Source organism: Paramisgurnus dabryanus, chromosome 2, assembly GCF_030506205.2.
Source record: "Paramisgurnus dabryanus chromosome 2, PD_genome_1.1, whole genome shotgun sequence".
Lineage (NCBI taxonomy): Eukaryota > Metazoa > Chordata > Actinopteri > Cypriniformes > Cobitidae > Paramisgurnus > Paramisgurnus dabryanus.
This window is the reverse complement of record NC_133338.1, coordinates 50,682,054-50,696,979: the sequence shown is the minus strand read 5'-3', so window position 1 is coordinate 50,696,979 and position 14,926 is coordinate 50,682,054. Positions and strand designations below refer to the sequence as shown.

Below are 14,926 nucleotides of genomic sequence, written 5' to 3'. Positions count from 1 at the left end.
CTGAGGAATTTGCAGAAACTGAAAAAATTACAGATGTGATAAGTAAGAATGTTAATATAAAAGAATCTATATTTATTATGGGAATTGATGAAAAGGAAATTATTGACATTGTTAAAGCATTTAAGAGTAAAAAGTCCACTGACTGGAATGGCATTGACATGTGTATGGTCAAAAGTATTATTGAATGTGTTGTCAAACCTCTAACTTATTTATGTAATCAATCTCTGATAACTGGAGTCTTTCCAGACAAAATGAAATTGGCAAAGGTGATACCATTATATAAGGCTGGTGATAAACATACACTTTCAAATTACAGACCTGTTTCACTGCTCTCCCAATTCTCAAAAATATTAGAGAAATTATTCTCTACAAGGCTTGAAAAATTCATTACAAAACATAATATACTGTGTGATCAGCAATATGGGTTCAGGGCTAACAGGACAACTTCACATGCACTTATTCAATTTGTGGAAGAAATATCAACAGCAATAGAACAAAAAAAATATGCAGTGGGGTTATTCTTGGATCTTAAAAAGGCATTTGACACAGTAGACCATAATTTATTGACTATGAAATTGTACAATTATGGTATTAGGGGGACTGCACTTTCTTGGTTAAAAAGTTATTTACATAATAGACAACAATATGTTGAACTGCAAAACCAGAAATCAGAGATAAAGAAAATTACTTGTGGGGTCCCCCAGGGGTCAGTGTTGGGACCATTGCTGTTTATTTTGTATATAAATAATGTATGGGAAGTGTCAACAAAATTGAAAACCATTCTATTTGCTGATGACACAAATTTCATCTGTTCCGGGGAAAATTTGGAACAACTCTTGGATACTTTAGAAAATGAATTAACAAAATTGAAAAGTTGGTTTGACGCAAATAAATTAACATTGAACTTAAGTAAAACAAAATGTATAATTTTTGGTAATCGAACAATACCTTTGCACAAAAAACTTATGATAAATGACATTGAAATAGAAAAAGTAAAAGAATATAAATTTTTGGGAGTAATAATAGATGATAAACTTTGTTGGAAGCCACATATTCAATATATTAAGACTAAAATATCCAAATTAATTGCCATACTGTATAAAACCAATTACCTATTAAATCAACGCTCATTGTATACATTATACTGTTCCTTCATAATGCCATACATTACTTATTGTTTGGAAGTGTGGGGGAACACTTACAAAACGAACACGGAACCTATTTTTATTCTTCAAAAAAGAGCCTTAAGAATTGTAAATAAAACAACTTATAGAGCATCAACTAATCCATTTTTTATTAAATTAAAAGTTCTAAAATTTAGAGATATGGTTGAGTTTAAAACTGCACAAATTATGTACAAAGTAAAAAATCATCAGTTATCGAACAGTATCCAAGGGCTGTTTCAAATGAGAGATAGCAAGCATAACTTAAGAGGAGAGTCAGTTTTTCAAAAGAAACATATTAGAACAAATGCCAAATATCACTGTGTTACAACTAAAGGAGTTAATGTATGGAATAGCTGCAGTGACAAGATGAAATCATGTACAACAATTAGTAAATTCAAGAGATTATTTAAAAATCATGTATTGAATGGCTATAAAAAGGACTTGAGGTTATAGTATGGTATATTGAAAGAAATGAAAATAGTGTTGTAGGTATGTATGCATGTTTGCATCTGTCTGTGGTCTATGTATGTATGGGTATATGTGAGCTGTAGGTAGGTAGATATGAGGTGAATATTTATGTAAATAAGAATTGTGTGGAATCCTTGTGTATTTATCTAATTGATAAAACTAGAGAAAGGGGGTGGGATTTGAAAAGTTTATGAACTTCTTCCTACTCCTTTTGAACATGGGAATATATTTGTGTTTTTGAATTATTTATTATTTATAATAATTTTGGTTGAAAGTGCTGAGAAGTACATGTCCTAATTTATCTGTTATTTTATTTTTATTTTATTTTTTTTGTTTGTTTTGTATGTATGTATACACAGTATAAATACTTATTATAATATATATGTATATTTTTGTATTTTATTACATGTTCAAATAAACTTATTATTATTATTATTATTATTATTATTATTATCAGCTTAGACCAGCTTCCACCTTAAACCAGCTGAAACCAGCTATCGGCTTATGCTGTCTTTGCTGGATTGATGTGTTTTCTTTTACATATGTAATGAATTTCATTGTAATCATTGATTTAACGCAGTTTTCTACAGTGTGATGCTTTGGCACTGTTGGATTGAGCTGGTTTTGCAGGGACTGTTACATGTGCAGTCGACATTGATGAGGTATTTTCGTGTTGCGGACTGGCCTATACTATGCCCATTTTTAATGTCCCGTTATTCAATATTTTTCCAGTCCTGTTGTAATGTTTTTCACCTGATCTTTTGTCCCCACTACTTTTCAACACAAACTGATGCCCCTGGTGATGCTGATCTATAACCTCTTTAATTCAAACATATAACCAACTACAAAGTATGTAGAAGCCAAACTGTCCAGAAGTGAAATAACAAAAACGCAAATGCATTCGATTGCAATAAATCTCTTGAAACAATAGTATCCCTGAGCTTCTCAAAAGTGTACCAAGTCAAAATGAATCACAAAAGTCAACTAAATTGGCCACTTTGTGTCCTTTCTTCAAAAACGCATGGCTTCTTCAGTGTCAAGTGCGCGTTTAAAAAACTTTTATACAACAGACAATACTTATTATTATTAATTAAATCTGGTAGCTAGTGAGGGTCAAATAAATTCTGATTACCCATAAGGCGTTATTAAAAGCCTGTAATATCAATAAGAATCTAACTCAAGTAGTTTTTTACATACATCACCCTCTTGTGGTCAGATATATAACTACAACTGAGACTTAAGAGTTTACTTCAAAACCAATCCATGTGCAAAATCATACTGGGGTGGCCACAGGGGTGTCCAGAGTTTAGACAGTGGTGGTCGTGGGGGCGCCCCTGATATTAAATTGTTGATTGACTATCTGTATATCATGAAAAAGTAGCCAGTTGAAGTAAATTTGATGAAATATGAACAATTAAAAACAAACATATACTGTAGCTGTAAATAAAACATAAAACAACACCTAAAATACATTAACACGTTTTCATTTAGCAGAGGCTTTCCTTCAAAGTGACTTGCACATGAGGGAGCACATACTGTGTGTGACAGCAGAAACTGTTAAAATATAATTTAGGCCATAGAGGAAACTAATATCACAGTAAAATATTTAAATGCAAAAACATTCATAAGCATTTTCATGTTCTGATTGTGTAAAAGTGTTAATTAATAATTATTATCTGTGCCCACAGCTGAAATGTTGTAAAATGACCCATATATACCAAATAAAAACAAACTATTTAGATTTATAGGTATTTAGCTAAATTAATTGTTATAGCATGCTACCTTTTGTATATATGTTGTTTGTTAAATGCTTTCTGCCTTTGTTTTGTTTGTTTTCAAAGCTATGCTAGTCAAATGACAAGCAGTCCTTTCCATAATAATCATTCAAATGTCTTTGAAAGGAATTTGTTTTCTTTGGACTCACATGCCCACAGGTGCCGACATTATATGGCATCAGACAGTAATACCACAGTCCTAAAAAATTACCATTTACCATTCATATACTGGTATTTGCATGAAACCCCAAGGCACTGGAAGAATACCATAACAGTAAGTATTCATGAAAATGTTTCAAAATGTTTTTTGGATGTTTAAAACTATCCTAATCATCCTAATGCTAATTAAATAGTTTACTAAAAATATTAAATTAACTTAAATGTAACAATGTGCAGATCAGATATACTTAGTAGCTCAGATAACCATTTAAGCATTTAGCAGACGTTTTTATCTAAAGCAACGTACAAAAGTCAGGAAACAATAAGGCAGGGCTATTCAAATCTGACCCTGGAGGGCCGGACACTACAGATTTTAGCAGTAGGAAGATTGCAAACTTCTCAATTCTCACAAGTGTGTTCTGTGTTCTCGCGATCTTTTGAGTTCGTTCTTCCAAGGTCGCCTGGCAAGACCAGCCTTAATGAGAATGCAAGTCCGTTCTTGGAATTGAGAAACAGCCGTGTTTTTTCAAAATGTCTGAGGGTCGCAAGAGAAAAAGTGTTTACGAATTGTATGACAAAAAGAGAAAGGCCTCTGAAGAAAGAAACAAGAAAGTGTTTTTGGGAGAATATTTGACACGCAGGTGTAACCTAGGTTACTATAGCTCATGTCAAACCTAAAAAAAAAAAGGGAGAAAAGAGAAAATAATTAAAAATTCACAAATAATTTATTTATTTATTTATTTTAGTAAATAAAGAGTTAAATATTGTTGAACGAATGTAGAAAGTGTCACAAATTGAAAACCGAATTAAAATTGAACAATTCGGAATAGCTCCGCCCCCAGAGTGTTGCATCATCTCTAGCGCGGAGCGGAACAGGCAGTCTCTCGTAACAGAGCGAGGTGAAATGGCCGCTTGAGCAGTGATGCACGTCAATCGCAGTTCTAAAGTTAAGAAAGTAAGTGAGTGTTATTAGATTAATTATTGAAACGCATAGTTTAAAGCATCAGTATGAAGGAAATGTTATTTAAATAGTTTTAATTGCGTTTGTGTTGACTCTAAGGATTAAAAGAGAAGTTGAGCTGATTCGTCTGGTAAAACTGATTCCCTTGATACATCGAAATCGTTTCTGATTGTTGTCGATTTATTTTTGGTAAGTGAGCTCATAAATCCTCCCTATTTAGCTATATGATTTGTGTATTTTCAATCTTTTGTGGAGTTGAGTGTTCTTAAATAATACTGTGATGTATATATCTTGTGAAATATGTTGATAAATGAGTTTATATGTAAATTTATCACTTAAATATGCTGTTGATCTGCTGTTTACAAATGTTTATATCCATTTTCTAACTTTGTGAATGTGACAAGTGTAACGTAGCTCACGTGGAGTTTTTGCTAACCATGCGGGCCACGTGCTACGAGCTACGAGCTAATTGAGTGCACATTCGTCACTTTATGACATTATTCTTCATTAATAGTTATATTTCTGTTGAAATATATGAAAAAAGAGAAAAATGTGTAAAATGTGTAGCATTTTAAAGCATTTAATGTGTTGAAAGTGATCATTTGAAATATTAATGTTGTTATATGAAAATTAATTGTGATTTTCTGCCTTGTTTTTGCAAGGTTGGGTTTTTTTTTTTTTCCTCTCTTTTGTTTTCCCTCTCCATCATCTTGTTCCTGGTCCTTTTACATCTCTCTGGAAACTGAACGAGGATTCGTTCAGAATCGTTTCTGCCAACAACGAGTAGTGCTCAGTATTGGTGGAGACTGGCGAGCCAACCTGGTTTTCTCGAGCTTGTATATTTGATTGTTTCTTCAAAGTGGTAGGATCTCACTTATTCTGTGAACAAGAACTGTGTTTTCCCTTTTGCATTTTTCATCTTGGAACTGTGTGTTTGCGCTCCTTACACTAACTGAACATTGAAACAGGAGTACGAAGGAACACTGAGTTAAACTCTTGTTAAGTTGCTTGAGTTTATTCCAAAGACATTCCAGTCGGTTGAAAAGGACTCTGATTCTGTGTCATTTTGCACTTTATTGGGCATTGTTTCTGCTGTTATTTTGTTATTTTTTGTTTTATTCGTTTTCTTCTATTGAAGCTGTTCTGAAAAGAGAGCACAAGTTGCTATGAAGCTGTGATTTGTGTAAATGGGTCATACCATCTGTTTGTAAAAGAAAAGTGTGTTCAAAGGTATACAGCTAACCAAACCAAGCTAGAAAATTGAACTGAGTGAATTAGGAATACTAAAGTTAATTAAATAATAGAACAAAATAAATAACTAAATTCATAGTAGCAAATTAAATATACTAAATACATAAATATTTTATACATAACTAAGGAAATAAATAACACACAAAGAGTCAATAACTGAACGGTTTCATTTAAAGGAGTTTATTAACAAAGGGGTGTTATTGTGAAATACATTATTGTTTCATTCACTGCTTTTTGTTTGGTCCCTTGTTTATTTCAAGAAACAGTTTAATACAAGAAAACATAAAAAGAAAGAAAATACTCACCTTTTAAATCATAGTTCTGTCTCTTGTCGTCTTTTCCCTTGTCTTGCTGCAACGCTGGCTCAAGAGCGAACATAGACTTCTGATCTGGTCCAAGGTATTAGAAAGTGTGTTTTATGAGACTGTAGACGCGTGTGCTACAGAAAAGTTGGCGAGCCAGCCAGGAGCCAGTTCTTGCAGCGAGGGTAACTGTTAAGAAACAGAAAAGGGAAATTTGTAAGACACAAGAAGCAAATTATCGAACTTGCAACCGTCGCAATGGAAATTGTGAAACAAGAGGACGTTAACGTGTCAAATGCGCTCATAGTTGAGGGCCTTACGTTAACTGAAACAGACAATGAGCTAGAAATGTACCTGCAGAGACATGGTTCAATCAACCGAACCATAATAATTGATAGCCCAGCCTCAGAGTTCCATAGAAATGCCATCATTGAGTATAACCATAACTCAGCAATCCAAAGTTTGTCCCCTTCCCTACCCTTAACATTAGGGAGCCTTTCTGACCCAGATGTTACCTTCAGAGTGCGCGCCTTAGCTAATGTCTACACTGAACCTGCTAACGACACTGCCACTGAAAGATATCTGGAAAACCTGAAAACCGTTGCCAAAGAGAGTAAAAGGCCCTTTCAAACGGTACTTCAAGAGGAGTTGTTGAAGCTCAGAGAAACCCACTCTGTTAACCAAGATCCAGCAGAACCTCAGAGTGTAGGAGCTATCGCTCCACCGCCGATAAGTAGCTTCCAGACCCTCAGTCTGGCTCACCCAAAAGTGACAGAGACTCAAACCTCAGAACTTAAAAACCCAACCAAGAATAATGTGACATATGTGTCTCCCTCCTCTCCAGAAACCACCACAGATGGTGTTACTGTGACAACCAGTTCTGCTTTCCTCACAAACGTAGTGGACCCACCCAGTGTCCAGAGAATGGTGGTTGAACACATAGTGAAAACAGGCGACGCCACCCTGTCACAGCAAACCTCGGTCCGTCTGAGGGTTTTCTCAGGGAGATCTCCTCGTCCTCCCAACGAGCCAGACTTTGACACTTGGCGTGCCAGTGTCGACTTCTTGTTAACCGATCCTTCTATCTCTGACTTGCACAGAACACGAAAAATCCTTGACAGTCTCTTACCTCCAGCAGCCGACATCGTAAAGCATGTGCGCCCTCAAGCCTTACCTGCTGTGTATCTTGAGCTGTTAGAGTCCGTGTATGGTTCTGTTGAGGATGGAAACGAGCTGCTGGCTAGACTAATGAACACCCTACAAAATCAGAGTGAGAAACCATCAGACTATCTGCACCGTTTACAAGTCCTTCTGAGTGCAGTGATCAGACGAGGTGGTATAGCAGAAAGTGAACGTGAACGTTACCTTCTGAAGCAGTTCTGCAGAGGGTGTTGGAATGATCGCCTCATTGCTGATCTTCAACTTGAAAGAAGAGAAACTCAACCTCCCACCTTTGCCGAATTAGCAGTACTCATTCGAACCCAAGAAGACAAACATGCCTCTAAGGAGGAACGGATGAGGAAACATCTTGCGATGACAAAACCACAAAATGCCTATCCTAAGTCACGGGCGATCTCTAACAATGTGTCTGCCTGTCCATGTGACGTGCCCAATTCTGATAGCTCTGAAACCAGTGTTCTGAAGAAACAAATTGCTGAAATTCAAGCACAAGTTACCGCTTTGAAGCAGTCTCCTGATCAAAAGAGAACAAAGAGTCATTCTGAGAATGCAGAGCTGACCGCTTTAAAGAAAACTGTGGAAGAGTTATGCACACAAGTAGCCTTGATGAAAGCATCGGTTACACAGGGATTAAGACAAAACAATGATGAGTCAGAAATAGCTAGGCTACAACGTCAAGTAGCGGAGCTGCAAATTCAAAGTACTGCTTACAAAGTACCTCGAACTTCAAACTCGCAAAGACCACTTGAAACAGATGTGAACAAAAGTCCAAGGATGGGACCACTGAAAGTTAATAGACCACGACCCTGGTACTGTTTCCGATGCGGAGAAGATGGACACTTGGCCATTAATTGCGAGAATGCTGCAAATCCTTCCAAAGTTGAGGAGAAGCAACTCAAGTTAAGAGAACAACAAAGACAATGGGACTCTCTACAAGGAAGGCCTGCCCAGCCTTTAAACTGAAAGGGGTCTCTGTAGAGGGGCATATGGAGACCAGACGTTCAGACTGTCGCCCTGAATGTTACAAACATGATGTGAATAACCATGATATACCACCATTGAAAAACTTGCCCAAGGGGTTAGTGGGAATTAAATGCACAGCAAAGGTCACCATCGAAGAGAGAGAGGTAGATTGTCTGTTGGACACAGGATCACAGGTGACTACGATCCCCCAGTCATTTTATGAAACAAATCTCCCAGACATCCCTTTGAAACCATTGGAAAACTTGCTGGAAGTAGAAGGAGCCAACGGACAGGCTGTGCCTTATTTAGGTTACATTGAGTTGACTCTAAAATTTCCTAGGACATTTGTAGGAACTGAAGTTGAAGTCCCCACCCTGGCCTTAGTGGTGCCAGATCTAACAAGCTTTTCCCAAGTTCTTGTAGGGACCAACTCCTTAGATGTGCTTTATAGCAAAGTTGCTAAAGAAAGTAGGCATAACCCCCAGTCAAGCTTTCATGGCTACCAAGCAGTACTTAAAGTTCTGGAAGCCAGATGGAAACAAGCTAGTAGTGAAACCCTAGGTTACTTGAAGTCAAGTAGAAACTCTCCTGAAGTCGTGCCTGCAGGAAGCACAGTAGTCTTGGACGGTTTCGTCCACTTAAACGGCCCGCACACGGAGAAGTGGGTAACCCTTGAGCCTCCGTCTGTCCCGTTACCAAGCGGCCTGCTAGTCGCAAACTGTTTGCACACCTTACCCTGCAAACGTCTGTCCAAATTGTCAGTTCTACTGAAAAACGGAACACAAACTGATATAATGATCCCTCCCAAAGTCGTACTGGCAGAGATTCATGCAGTCCAGGAGATTATAGACCAGCAGCATCAGAATTCGGATGTCAAAGCTGAAGAAGAAACACCTACCTGTGCCAATCTTACCTTCGAGTTTGGTGATTCCCCTCTGCCCACAAGCTGGAAAGAGAGAATATCAAAATTGTTGAACTCCATGCCTGAAGTCTTCTCTTTGCATGACCTTGATTTCGGCCACACTGAAAAAGTCAAACATCAGATCAAGTTGAGTGATGAGACGCCATTCAAACACAGAGCTCGACCCATCCATCCACAAGACATCGATGCTGTGAGAAAACACCTTCAGGAATTATTAGAAGCTGGCGTCATTCGTGAGTCTGAGTCTCCGTTTGCGTCACCCATAGTTGTGGTCCGTAAGAAGGATGGTTCAGTGCGGTTGTGCATTGACTTCCGAAAGCTCAACTCGCAGACAATCAAGGATGCTTATGCCTTACCAAACCTAGAAGAGGTCTTTTCGACACTGACCGGTTCCAAGTGGTTCACTGTGCTTGACTTGAAATCTGGTTTTTACCAGATCGGCATGGAAGAGGCCGATAAGTGTAAAACAGCATTTGTCTGCCCGCTTGGATTCTGGGAATTCAACAAAATGCCGCAGGGAATTACCAATGCACCAAGCACGTTCCAGAGACTAATGGAACGGTGCATGGGAGACTTAAACAGGAAGCAGGTACTGGTCTTCATCGACGACCTCATAGTGTTCTCAAAGACTCTGGAAGAGCATGAATCCCGATTACTGCAAGTTCTCAACCGACTAAAAGAGTATGGGCTGAAATTGTCACCTGAGAAATGTCGGTTCTTTCAGACATCAGTCAGATACCTGGGACATATAGTCTCTCAAGATGGAGTAGAAACTGACCCCACAAAAGTAGAAGCCTTACAAACTTGGCCAAAGCCCAAAAACCTAAAAGAGTTGAGGTCCTTTCTAGGTTTTGCCGGATACTACCGGAGGTTTGTACGTGACTACTCCAAGATTGTTAAACCTCTTACAGACCTTACAGCTGGATATCCCCCTCTCAGGAGGAGCAGTGACAAAAAAACAAAAGGCGGAGTGTACTTCAACCCCAAAGAAGAGTTTGGTAATCGGTGGACTCCAGATTGTCAAAGTGCTTTTGATACCATAATTGGCAAGCTCACGTCCGCACCTGTCTTGGGTTTTGCTGACCCCAAGCTTCCCTATGTGCTTCACACCGATGCCAGTACTACCGGGCTCGGTGCGGCTTTATACCAGGAGCAAGAGGGGCAGATGCGCGTTATAGCCTTTGCCAGTAGAGGGTTGACTAAGGGTGAGAGTAGATACCCTGCACACAAATTAGAGTTTTTGGCGCTAAAATGGGCAGTCACCTCCAAATTTAGCGACTACCTGTATGGTGCAGAATTTACAGTCATAACAGATAGCAATCCCTTGACGTATATACTAACTTCAGCAAAGCTTGATGCCACTAGTTACCGTTGGCTGTCCAGCTTGTCAACCTACAACTTTAAGTTGCAGTACAGAGCAGGTAGTCAAAATCAAGATGCTGACGGGCTTTCCCGACGACCACATGGTGAGCTCCTAGATGACATGGTCTCACAGAAGGAGAGAGAAAGGATTAAGCAATTCACGCTCCACCATCTTGCAGGACCAGGACCCGAGTCATTGGTTCTCATGGCAGATACCATAAAAGCAATCTGTGAAAGACATCAGGTGTTGGGATTATCTCAGAATTCTAGTCCTTCTCACTCTTCACTTACCTTAATTGAATCTCTTACTAATGATGAGGATGCTCTGCCGAACGAGTTCCAACATGAAGATAGACATGGTCTTCCAGATCTTCCTCACCTTTCAGAAGCTTCCTTAGTAGACCTACAGAGGAAGGATCCAGAAATAAGGATTGTTATTGAAGAGGTGGAGAAAGGCAAGAAACCTTGTAACCTGAGGAATCACACACCTACCATGAACTTGTGGTTTAAAGAGTGGAACAGACTTGAGCTGAGAAATGGAGTGCTCTATAGAAGGAGACAGGAGAGTGGAGCCTATCAGTACCAGTTAGCACTGCCCACCGCATTGAGAGACATGGTGTTAAAAAGCCTTCATGATGACATGGGTCACCTAGGTATTGACAGGACCTTGGATCTCGTCAGGTCAAGATTCTTCTGGCCGAAAATGTCACAGGCAGTGGAAGGAAAAATTAAAACTTGTGAACGCTGTGTCCGTAGAAAAACACCCCCAGAAAGAGCAGCTCCTTTGGTAAACATCCAAACTAGCAGACCCTTAGAGCTGGTATGCATAGACTTTCTGTCGCTGGAGCCAGACCAAAGCAACACCAAAAACATACTGGTTATCACGGACCACTTCACAAAATACGCTGTTGCGATACCAACTCGGAACCAAACTGCTCAAACTGTTGCTAAGAGCTTATGGGACCATTTCTTGGTGCACTATGGGTTTCCGGAGAAACTACATAGTGATCAAGGGGCTGACTTCGAGTCACATACCATAAAGGAGTTGTGTAAGGTCGCAGGAATTCACAAGATAAGGACTACCCCATACCACCCACGGGGCAATCCAGTGGAACGATTTAATCGTACTCTTCTACAGATGCTGGGGACACTGGAAAATGAAAAGAAATCTCGCTGGAAAGAGTTCGTAAAGCCTCTAGTGCATGCATACAACTGTACCCGAAACGACACCACTGGGTACACTCCTTACGAGCTCATGTTTGGACGACAGCCCCGCCTACCTGTTGATCTGGCTTTTGGATTGCCAACGGACACCCCCACCAGGTCGCACTCTCAATACGTGCAGGACCTAAAGAACCGGTTGCGTGAAAGCTACGAGGTAGCTGTTAAAAATGCTGGAAAGGTAGCTGAGCGTAATAAAAGAAGATTTGACAATCGTGTGGTTGCTTCAACATTGGAGGAAGGAGACCGAGTTCTTGTAAGGAATGTGCGGTTGAGAGGAAAGCACAAACTGGCTGATAAGTGGGAACAGGATGTCCATGTTGTTGTCAGACAAGTCAAAGACCTGCCAGTATACACAGTCCAATCTGAGAGAGGGAATGGTCCTCTTCGGACCTTGCATCGAGATCTATTGCTGCCATGCGGGTTTTTGCGACCAAGCAATCCCGAAGAACAACCAAAGCAGAAAGTTCGAAAGCCAAGAACCAGAGCTTCTCATGATAATGAAGGGAAACAAGAATCAGAGTTTGCTTCTGAATGTTCACAATCTGAGGATGAACAAACTCCATGTTATGTACCTGGGAGAATATTGGGCTCTGAAACACATATCATTACAGGCCTTGAGCACTTACCTTATTTCCAACCCCCCTTATCTGCTTTACCCAACTTACCTGTCCAGAAACCTGTGGAAGGAAATCCTGAAGAACCTTTATTGACGTACTTACCTGTCCGGGAACCTGTGGAGAAAACTGTTAATGAACCTATAGGAGTGGAAACATGTGTGGATGAGGTTGAATCAAATTGCACCAACCCAGAAATTACTGTGGAGCAAATATCAGAACCAGAACAATCCTCTATGTCCCTGAATGAATACCCTATTCAAATTCAAACAGCACCCATTAATTCTGAATCAGAAAGTGAAGAGAGAAATCTGACTTCAAATGAAACAAGCCACACTCGAGACACTGAAAACAAAATAAGGAGAACTGAACCTGAAAACAATGTTGGCCCCAGACGCTCAGAGAGAGAGCGACGCCCCCCTAAGAAATTTGAATACCCCCAGTTAGGGAATCCACTTACCTTAGTGATTCAGTCCTTGTTACAGGGTCTAAATGAAGCTTTTAGTTCTTCTTTAGAAGAGTCAGCCTTAGCCCCCATAGTCCACTTATAAATGCAACGGGACGTGCATATGTTCCAGAGGGGAGAGTGTAACCTAGGTTACTATAGCTCATGTCAAACCTAAAAAAAAAAAGGGAGAAAAGAGAAAATAATTAAAAATTCACAAATAATTTATTTATTTATTTATTTTAGTAAATAAAGAGTTAAATATTGTTGAACGAATGTAGAAAGTGTCACAAATTGAAAACCGAATTAAAATTGAACAATTCGGAATAGCTCCGCCCCCAGAGTGTTGCATCATCTCTAGCGCGGAGCGGAACAGGCAGTCTCTCGTAACAGAGCGAGGTGAAATGGCCGCTTGAGCAGTGATGCACGTCAATCGCAGTTCTAAAGTTAAGAAAGTAAGTGAGTGTTATTAGATTAATTATTGAAACGCATAGTTTAAAGCATCAGTATGAAGGAAATGTTATTTAAATAGTTTTAATTGCGTTTGTGTTGACTCTAAGGATTAAAAGAGAAGTTGAGCTGATTCGTCTGGTAAAACTGATTCCCTTGATACATCGAAATCGTTTCTGATTGTTGTCGATTTATTTTTGGTAAGTGAGCTCATAAATCCTCCCTATTTAGCTATATGATTTGTGTATTTTCAATCTTTTGTGGAGTTGAGTGTTCTTAAATAATACTGTGATGTATATATCTTGTGAAATATGTTGATAAATGAGTTTATATGTAAATTTATCACTTAAATATGCTGTTGATCTGCTGTTTACAAATGTTTATATCCATTTTCTAACTTTGTGAATGTGACAAGTGTAACGTAGCTCACGTGGAGTTTTTGCTAACCATGCGGGCCACGTGCTACGAGCTACGAGCTAATTGAGTGCACATTCGTCACTTTATGACATTATTCTTCATTAATAGTTATATTTCTGTTGAAATATATGAAAAAAGAGAAAAATGTGTAAAATGTGTAGCATTTTAAAGCATTTAATGTGTTGAAAGTGATCATTTGAAATATTAATGTTGTTATATGAAAATTAATTGTGATTTTCTGCCTTGTTTTTGCAAGGTTGGGTTTTTTTTTTTTTCCTCTCTTTTGTTTTCCCTCTCCATCATCTTGTTCCTGGTCCTTTTACATCTCTCTGGAAACTGAACGAGGATTCGTTCAGAATCGTTTCTGCCAACAACGAGTAGTGCTCAGTATTGGTGGAGACTGGCGAGCCAACCTGGTTTTCTCGAGCTTGTATATTTGATTGTTTCTTCAAAGTGGTAGGATCTCACTTATTCTGTGAACAAGAACTGTGTTTTCCCTTTTGCATTTTTCATCTTGGAACTGTGTGTTTGCGCTCCTTACACTAACTGAACATTGAAACAGGAGTACGAAGGAACACTGAGTTAAACTCTTGTTAAGTTGCTTGAGTTTATTCCAAAGACATTCCAGTCGGTTGAAAAGGACTCTGATTCTGTGTCATTTTGCACTTTATTGGGCATTGTTTCTGCTGTTATTTTGTTATTTTTTGTTTTATTCGTTTTCTTCTATTGAAGCTGTTCTGAAAAGAGAGCACAAGTTGCTATGAAGCTGTGATTTGTGTAAATGGGTCATACCATCTGTTTGTAAAAGAAAAGTGTGTTCAAAGGTATACAGCTAACCAAACCAAGCTAGAAAATTGAACTGAGTGAATTAGGAATACTAAAGTTAATTAAATAATAGAACAAAATAAATAACTAAATTCATAGTAGCAAATTAAATATACTAAATACATAAATATTTTATACATAACTAAGGAAATAAATAACACACAAAGAGTCAATAACTGAACGGTTTCATTTAAAGGAGTTTATTAACAAAGGGGTGTTATTGTGAAATACATTATTGTTTCATTCACTGCTTTTTGTTTGGTCCCTTGTTTATTTCAAGAAACAGTTTAATACAAGAAAACATAAAAAGAAAGAAAATACTCACCTTTTAAATCATAGTTCTGTCTCTTGTCGTCTTTTCCCTTGTCTTGCTGCAACGCTGGCTCAAGAGCGAACATAGACTTCTGATCTGGTCCAAGGTATTAGAAAGTGTGTTTTATGAG

The 14,926-nt window shown here is 38.6% G+C and overlaps 1 protein-coding gene across 1 annotated transcript in view; it reads left to right on the top strand.

Annotated features, from left to right (window-relative positions):
• Window positions 1-14,926, top strand: part of LOC135743641 (adhesion G-protein coupled receptor G2-like) — a 115,115-nt gene that overhangs the window by 29,514 nt on the left and 70,675 nt on the right. The gene's annotated exons all lie outside the window — the stretch shown is intronic.